The sequence below is a fragment of the Dasypus novemcinctus genome, chromosome 19 (assembly GCF_030445035.2).
Source record: "Dasypus novemcinctus isolate mDasNov1 chromosome 19, mDasNov1.1.hap2, whole genome shotgun sequence".
In the NCBI taxonomy this organism is placed as follows: Eukaryota; Metazoa; Chordata; class Mammalia; order Cingulata; family Dasypodidae; genus Dasypus; species Dasypus novemcinctus.
The window spans coordinates 84143083-84150482 of record NC_080691.1 but is presented as its reverse complement, the minus strand read 5'-3'; positions in this window follow the sequence as shown (position 1 = coordinate 84150482).

Here is a 7400-nt window from a genome sequence, read left to right as displayed (position 1 = left end):
CAAAGGCCCTGAGGCAGGGCCGTTAGAGGCCAGGGCGGCAAGAGTCCGTGGAGAGAAGGGGCGCGGGGGCCGAGGAGGCTGGAGGGCGCGGCAGGCGCCAGCCAGGCCGGCAGGGGGGGCGTTGGGGACTTGATGCCAAGTGCACGGGGTCATGGGAAAACGCCCGTGCTTGCCCAGAGAGGCCCTACAGCATGTCGCTGTGCCCGAAGAGCTCCGCTTTACGTGGGGGGGGACCGCGGGGCCTCAGTTTCCCCACCTGTACCACACCATGTGTGGTCTGGATTCCGGCTTGCCCGGCTCGGGGGCCACGCACACCAGACACACCAGGGGGAAGCAGCTGTGGCTCCCTCAGCTGGGCTCCCGCCTACCACGTGGGAGGCCCTGGGTTCGCGTCCCGGGGCCTCCTGGTGAAGGCAGGCTCGCCGCACGCCGCGGAGCGCCGCCGGCCCGGGCGCCGTGGAGAGCCGACTCAGCAAGGCGACGCAACGAAAAGGGAGACAAGCGAGAGCACAGAAGAGCGCTCAGTGAATCGACGCAGAGAGTAGACAGCAAGGAGAAAGCCACAAGGGGGGGCGGGTAATAAAGACAAAAACAATGGTCTTTGAGATGTCACTCGTAACTGGAGGAGGGTGAGGCGAGCAAGGCACCCCCCTCGGGCACACTTAAGGAAGTGCAAGACAGAAATAAAACAACGCGGTCATCTAGATAGATGGTTTGGTTTTTTTTTAGATAGATAGTATTTGAATACCATTCTAAACATCTTTTTATTTTAAAATAATTACAGATTGATGGGAAAGTGCAAACAAGACACAAGCAGGTCCCGTTCATCTCCCGGCAGCCTCCCCCTGCTGGTAAACTCTTCACTTAACATTAGAACAGCAAAACCTGGAAATGAACCTTCAGGTTTCACCGGGTTTGTTTTTTTTTTAACTTTATTTTGTACATTTAATCATTGAAAATATCAATAATTAAATACTAAAAAGAAAACACAATTGAAAAAAAAACATCCATTTCTCCATTAAATATACTGGATACATACATATATATTTTTTGAATCATACAATATGTTACACAATATATTTGGTTCACAGTAATGCAATCCTGCAGAATCTGTCCTTTTGTGTCTGGCTGGCTTCGCCCACCATAATGTCCTCCAGGTTCATCCGTGTCGTCACGTGCGTCACTGCTTCATTTCTTCTCACAGCTGCATAATATTCCATTGGGTGAATACACCACTGTTTATCCATTCGTCTCACCAGTTTTATATACTCATCGATGTGTGTGTGTGTGTGTAGCTTTATGCAATGTAAACACACATAAAACTCAATGTAACCGCCACCAAAATAAAAATCCTTCACTGGGGGAAGCAGAGGTGCCTCAAGCAGTTGGGCACCTGCCTACCACAGGGAAGTCCCGGGATTGGTTCCTGGTGCCTCCTAAAGAAGAGAAGCATGCAGTGAACAGACACAGAGCAGATTGTGAACTCAAACAACGGGGGTGGTGGCGGCGGAGGAGAAATAAATAAATAAAATAAATCTAAAAAAAACCCCCAAAACTTAACTGTACCATCACAAGATTCCCTTGTGCCACATCTATCTAGCTACACCCCTGAAGGTAATATTTTGAAAAATTGAAATGAATGCCTAAAAATCCAACAGTTCTGGGTGAGCCATATTGGACGTTGCGGCCATAGGGAAAATATAAGTATGTGTGTACAGAAAGAGATATATTTTTTAATGGTTAAGTTTTTTTCCAGAAAGTGATTGTGAAAACCTGATGGATGGATTTGCTTCTATCAAAACAAGGGAAGTAAACTTATAATACATCAGTTTGGGTACAAATATTCAAACTGAAAAAAAAAAAATGACATTCACTTTTCAATTCTTCAATATTTTTCAATTACTTTCATGATCTGGGGGGAAAAAACCCCTAACCATTAAAAAGTACTTAAGGAAAGCGGATGTGGCTCAACTGCTAGAGCATCTGCCTACCATGCGGAGGGTCCAGGGTTCAAACCCCGGGCCTCCTGACCCGTGTGGAGCTGGCCATGCGCAGTGCTGATGCGTGCAAGGAGTGCCAAGCCACGCAGGGGTGTCCCCCACGTAGGGGAGCCCCACGCGCAAGGAGTGCGCCCCGTAAGGAGAGCCGCCCAGCGCGAAAGAAAGTGCAGCCTGCCCAGGAATGGCGCCGCCCACACGGAGAGGTGACACAGCAAGATGACGCAACAGAAAAGAGATGCAGTTTCCCACTGCCACCAAGGGTGCAAGCAGGCACAGAAAAACACACAGTGAATGGACACAGAGAGCAGAGAACAGAGTGGGGTAGGGGAGAGAAATAAATAAAATAAAAAATAAATCTTTTAAAAAAATAAGTACTTAAGTCTGGAAAAAGTTTGGCAGTTTCTTAAGAAACCCGCCACGCAGCCACCAGACAACTCAGCAGTTCCGCCCCAGGCCGCCGTCCCAGACAGACGGAGGCTTCTACTCCCAGAAAATTCTGTCTGTGAATGTGGACAGTAATTTTACTCAAAGTAGCCTAAAACTGCAAAAATCCAGACGTCTGCAGTGGGCGAATGCGAATGGTTACACGAACCGTGGTCCGTTCCCAGCACGGACTCTCACTCGACACTAACAAAGGACAGAGTCTCAATCCCCGCTACAGCCTGGCTGGAGAAGAGCCGGTGCCAAAAGGCTGCACCTTCCACGGACAGAAAACGGTCTTGAGATGACAAAACCAGAAATGGGGAAAGGATGAGCGGTTGCGCAGGGCCAGAGGGGCGGGCGGCGGGCGTGGCCGTAAAAGAGAACTCGTGGGACCCTGTGGGGATGGACCGTTCCGGAGCTGTGACACGGTCACTGGTCTGGTTGGGACATTGGCTACAGCTCTGCAAAGTGTCACTGTCGCATGGGGGAGGGGGGGGAGAGTGGGCAGAGGGCACAGGGGATCTCACTGAATTATTTCCAACAACTTCACACCAGTCCACGATCACCATAAAATAAAACGTTCAACAAGAGGGACCTTCCCAGACAAAACAATACATGGAAACACGTATGGAGGGTTGCACGTGTTTTTTTTTTAAATAACACTTTTCGAAATTAAAGTTAAGAGATCACATAGAATGTGACATTAAAAAAACAAATGGGGTGGGTGGGGGGTAGATGGGGACCTCATATTTTTTTAATGTAACATTAAAAAATAAAGAAAAAAAAGTAAAAAACGTAAGAGGTTCCCATATAACCCGCCCCCCACGCCCATCATTTTTGTAAATTGTATTTTTTTAAAGATACATACATCACAAAAAAGTTTACATTATAAAAAACATAAGAGGTTCCCATATTGTGTTTTCTTTTTGTCTCATGGCTTGGCACAGCTTGGCTTTTTAAAAAACATTTACTTACTTAATTGATCCCCTCCCCCCATTGTGTGTACTTGCTGTCTGCTCTCTGTGTCTGTTCGTTTCATGCTTCCTTTTAGGAGGCACCTTGTGGGAGGGAGGCACCCAGTGGCTTGAGCCACCTCTGCTCCTGCTTGTCGTGTCTCTCATTGTGTCTCTCCGTTGCGTCATCTCGTTGCGTCAGCTCGCCGACTTGCTTGTCTTCTTTAGGAGGCACCAGGAACTGAACCTGGGACCTCCTGTGTTAGGGTCACCCTCAGCGTCCACGTAAAGCAGGTCACAGTGACCTTAGAGACCCTGCTGTAGGAGGGTCCTTCCGGGCGTCAGCATCCCCAGAGGATGAGGCGAGGCGGCTTGCGATGCCAATCAGGACAGACTCCAGCCTAAAGTCCAGGCAGCACGCAGCTTCCAGCCCTGTTTAACAGCGTTGCTTGGGCACAGGATGATTTCCTCTTGTTCTCTCTGTATCTCACACCCACCTCCCCGATTTCCTGCATTCATCCTTCCAGTCACCAGGAATTAATTGAGCTCCTCCTGCATGCTAGATCCTGGGATGGGCACCAGGGGATTGAAAAAAAAAAAAAGGCTCTCCTGAGATTTTATTGACTGTATCAAGTGATTACTGTTGCATGGAAGGAATGTATGTACCTACATCACTCTGGCAGGGTTTCTCGGCCGCAGTCCTGGGGCAGGTTTCTTCTTCTCCGGGTATTGGGGAGTGAACCACCCCCTCCCACCCCCGACATGTCAAGTCTTAACTCCCTGTTCCGTGGGCGCGACCTCGTTTGTAAATGGGATCGTCTAATATCCCATTAAGGACAGGAGATTCAGGCAAGGTTAGAAGGGACCAGAAGGGACAGAGGCAGATGCTGAGTTCCAGCTCCCTGGCAGGTGACACAAGAAAGCTGCGGGTTTAGGAGAAAGCACGGCTTGCTGAAACCTCGATGTGGGACCACTAGCCCCCCAAACTGGGAGCCAATCAACCCCTTTAAGCCCACCAGTCCGCAATCCGTGCTACTTGGTAGAGCAGACCTGGCAAACCGAGGTACTGGGAAACTTCAGTTTTCGCAATTTCCTTTCCATAGGTCACCTATGGATTAACCACAGCTACAAAATACCTTCGCGGAGACATCTCAACAAACAGCTGGGCACCGCAGACTAGACAAAATGAGCCGTTGCTATAATCATGTCGCCAGTGCTGCGGCAACTAGTAGGCGCCTACTAAATGTCGGCTAAGGACAAGAGTCGGCAAACACGTACACAAGGGCAGGGATAGGGGGCGGCAAGCGAGGCACTGGCCTCGGACGCAAAACTCAAAGGGGCGCCCAAAACTCCGCCATCGAGATAACGTAGTTAAACGCACCGTTTCCCGCGAAAGAAATCATGAGAAGCAAAACATCAACACTTGACCTAAACACACGGTCCACCCGGGCAGGGCAAGGCTGGGCCAAGATTCTGTCTCTGTGGAAATTGTTGGTATTTTGTTCGACGGGAATATTTTTGCACTGATTTTGGCTTTTTAAAAACGTGGTGCTCACACCGCATCTATCTCGGTCATGAGCTTTTGGGGCGCCCCTTAAATTTGGGGCAAGGGGCAAGTGCCTCACTGGGCTCACCTAGTCACGGCCCAACGTGCCTGGGTGGGGGGCCATCTGTGAGCCCACGGAGGAGGTATGTCGGCCCACGTCACCCACTTCTGCAGGACGCCCTGGACTCTTGGTTTTCCAAGAACTGCCAGATAGCTGAGTCTCTTCCTGTGAAATTTGACATGTGGGCAACCAGCCCAGCACTTTTACAAGGCCTTCTGGGCCACGTCGGGCCTGGGGGTCACCAGTGTATGAACCCTAATTAGACAGGAGCTCCCCTTGGGCTAGGGGGTGCCAGTGTGGGGGAGCAGGCAGGGCAGGAAGATGCCCACGCCCCAGGCGCCCGGCTCTGTCTCCTCGCTGCAGGGCACAGGCAGGGAGGTTCCCGCGGGGCGAGCAAGAGCCCTGGAGGGCGGAACGTGGAACCCTGTGGTTCCAGATCACAGGCACCAGGGGACAGGCGGAATGTCAGCAGGGGACCAGGTTGCCGAGACCGGAGGCGATGGTCTCTCCAGCCACAGGCTTAAGAGTCTCCCCTCCACGGCCGCTTGCCTGCAAATGCTACCGATGCAGTGGGGCGACGTGCCCCCCAAACCCATAGACGCCCGGAATAGCCGAAGGGGACCCCATTTGGAAGCAGGGCTTTTACATGAAGATGCGCTCACTCTAGAATAGGGGAGACCCTAAATCCAATGAGTGGGGTCCTTAGAAGAGGGGCTGACCCTCAGAGAGACACAGCGCGAGGAGGGCTGCGAGCAGACGAGGTGGAGAACGCAGGGGTGCAGCCACAAGCCGCGGAACGCCGAGGGGGGCCGGGAGCCTCGGAAACTGGAGGGGGCCAGGGACAAGAACCCTTCCCTGGAATCTTCCAGACTCCTGGCCTCCCGAGAATCCATTTCTGTGGTTTTAAGTCCCTCTCTTGCCCTTTGTGGTCATCTGTTATGCAGCCCCAGGCCCTGAAGACGGTCAGTTACGCCAGGGGAGCCAGTTAAAAAAGCAGATTCCAGGGTCTGGCTGCCCGGGATGCAGGAAGCTGGTTTATGGGGTTTGTATTTTAAGGCCAAAGCTCAAGCTTGGAAAAACCGAGACGCCCTGGATATTATGCCTCAGGCTTAGCAGCCAGAGAACCTGGCTTCTCGGGGTTTGGTCCTTTGCAGCCGAATGACCTTGAGTTTAACCTCTTTGAGACCCAGTTTCACCTCGGTAAAAGTGGATAAAAATCATCTCGCTTCCGAGCCCCAGGCAGAGGGGTTAAGAAAAGGGCTAACACAGGACTTGGTAAGTGCACAAGAAATCGGTGCCGCAGTTACTGCCATGGCCTTGCACGTCAAATGACCGATGAGGAGGTGACTTTCGTCGCCCACGGGTGAACTCCAGGGCCGGGATTCGGGATGTCGAACCCGCACCTCCAGCCCGGGATTCGAACCCGCGGAGAGCAGAGCGCCTCCTTGACGTCACCCAGGCGCCGCGGAACCTTCGCGCTCGCCCCTCCGCCCAGTGCAAATCAGCGAGCTCATTTGTACATTAGCATATCCCCGCCCTCCCGCGCCCTCCCAACTCGCGGGTGGCCAGCGCCGCAGCCGCTCAGCGCCCGGAGCCCCGCCCCGCTCTGCCGGGCGCAGCCTACCCCGCTGCCTGCGCTCTGCCCCGCCCCCGGCGCGGGCCTCCCGCCGTCCGGGTTCGCCATTGGCCGCGCAGGGCCGCCGGGCCCGCCCCCCGCGCTCGGGCCCCGCCCCCGCGGAAGGGAGCCAGCGGCGGCGGGCCGCGGCGGGTTCGGCTGCGCGGCGCGGGCTGAGGCGGCCGGGGCGGCCCGAGCGCAGGTAAGGGCGCGGGGCTGCGGGCGCGGGCGGGCCGGGGGCCGCGCGCCTCCTCGGGCGCCGGGCGGCGGGGCGCGGCCGAGCCGGGGCGGCCTGGGCGGGGGGCCCGGGACGCCTCGGAATTGGCGGCGGACGGAGTTGGGGGTCGGGGTTCGCAGGGAAAGGGGTTGGGGCTGGAGTTGGGGGTCCCGGGTAGCAGGGGAGGGGCCTGGCGCTGGAGTTGGGGGTCAGGGTTTACTGGAGAGAGGCCTGGGGCTGGAGTTGGGGGTTGGGGTTTACTGGGGAGGGGGCTGGGGCTGGAGTCGGGGGTCCCGGGTAGCAGGGGAGGGGCCTGAGGCTGGAGTTGGGGGTCGGGGTTTACTGGGGAGGGGGCTGGGGCCGGAGTTGGGGATCGCGGTTAGCAGGGGAGGGGCTGGGGCTGGAGTTGGGGGTCACAGTTCACAGGAGAAGGGGCTGGGGCTGGAGTGGGGGTCAGAGTTAACTGAGGAGGGGGCTGCGGATGGGGTTAGGGGTCGGGGGTATTTGAGGAGGGGGCTGGAAGTGGAGTTGAGGTTAACTGAGGGGAAGGCTTGGGGCAGTTTTAGGGTCGAAGTTAGCTGGGGA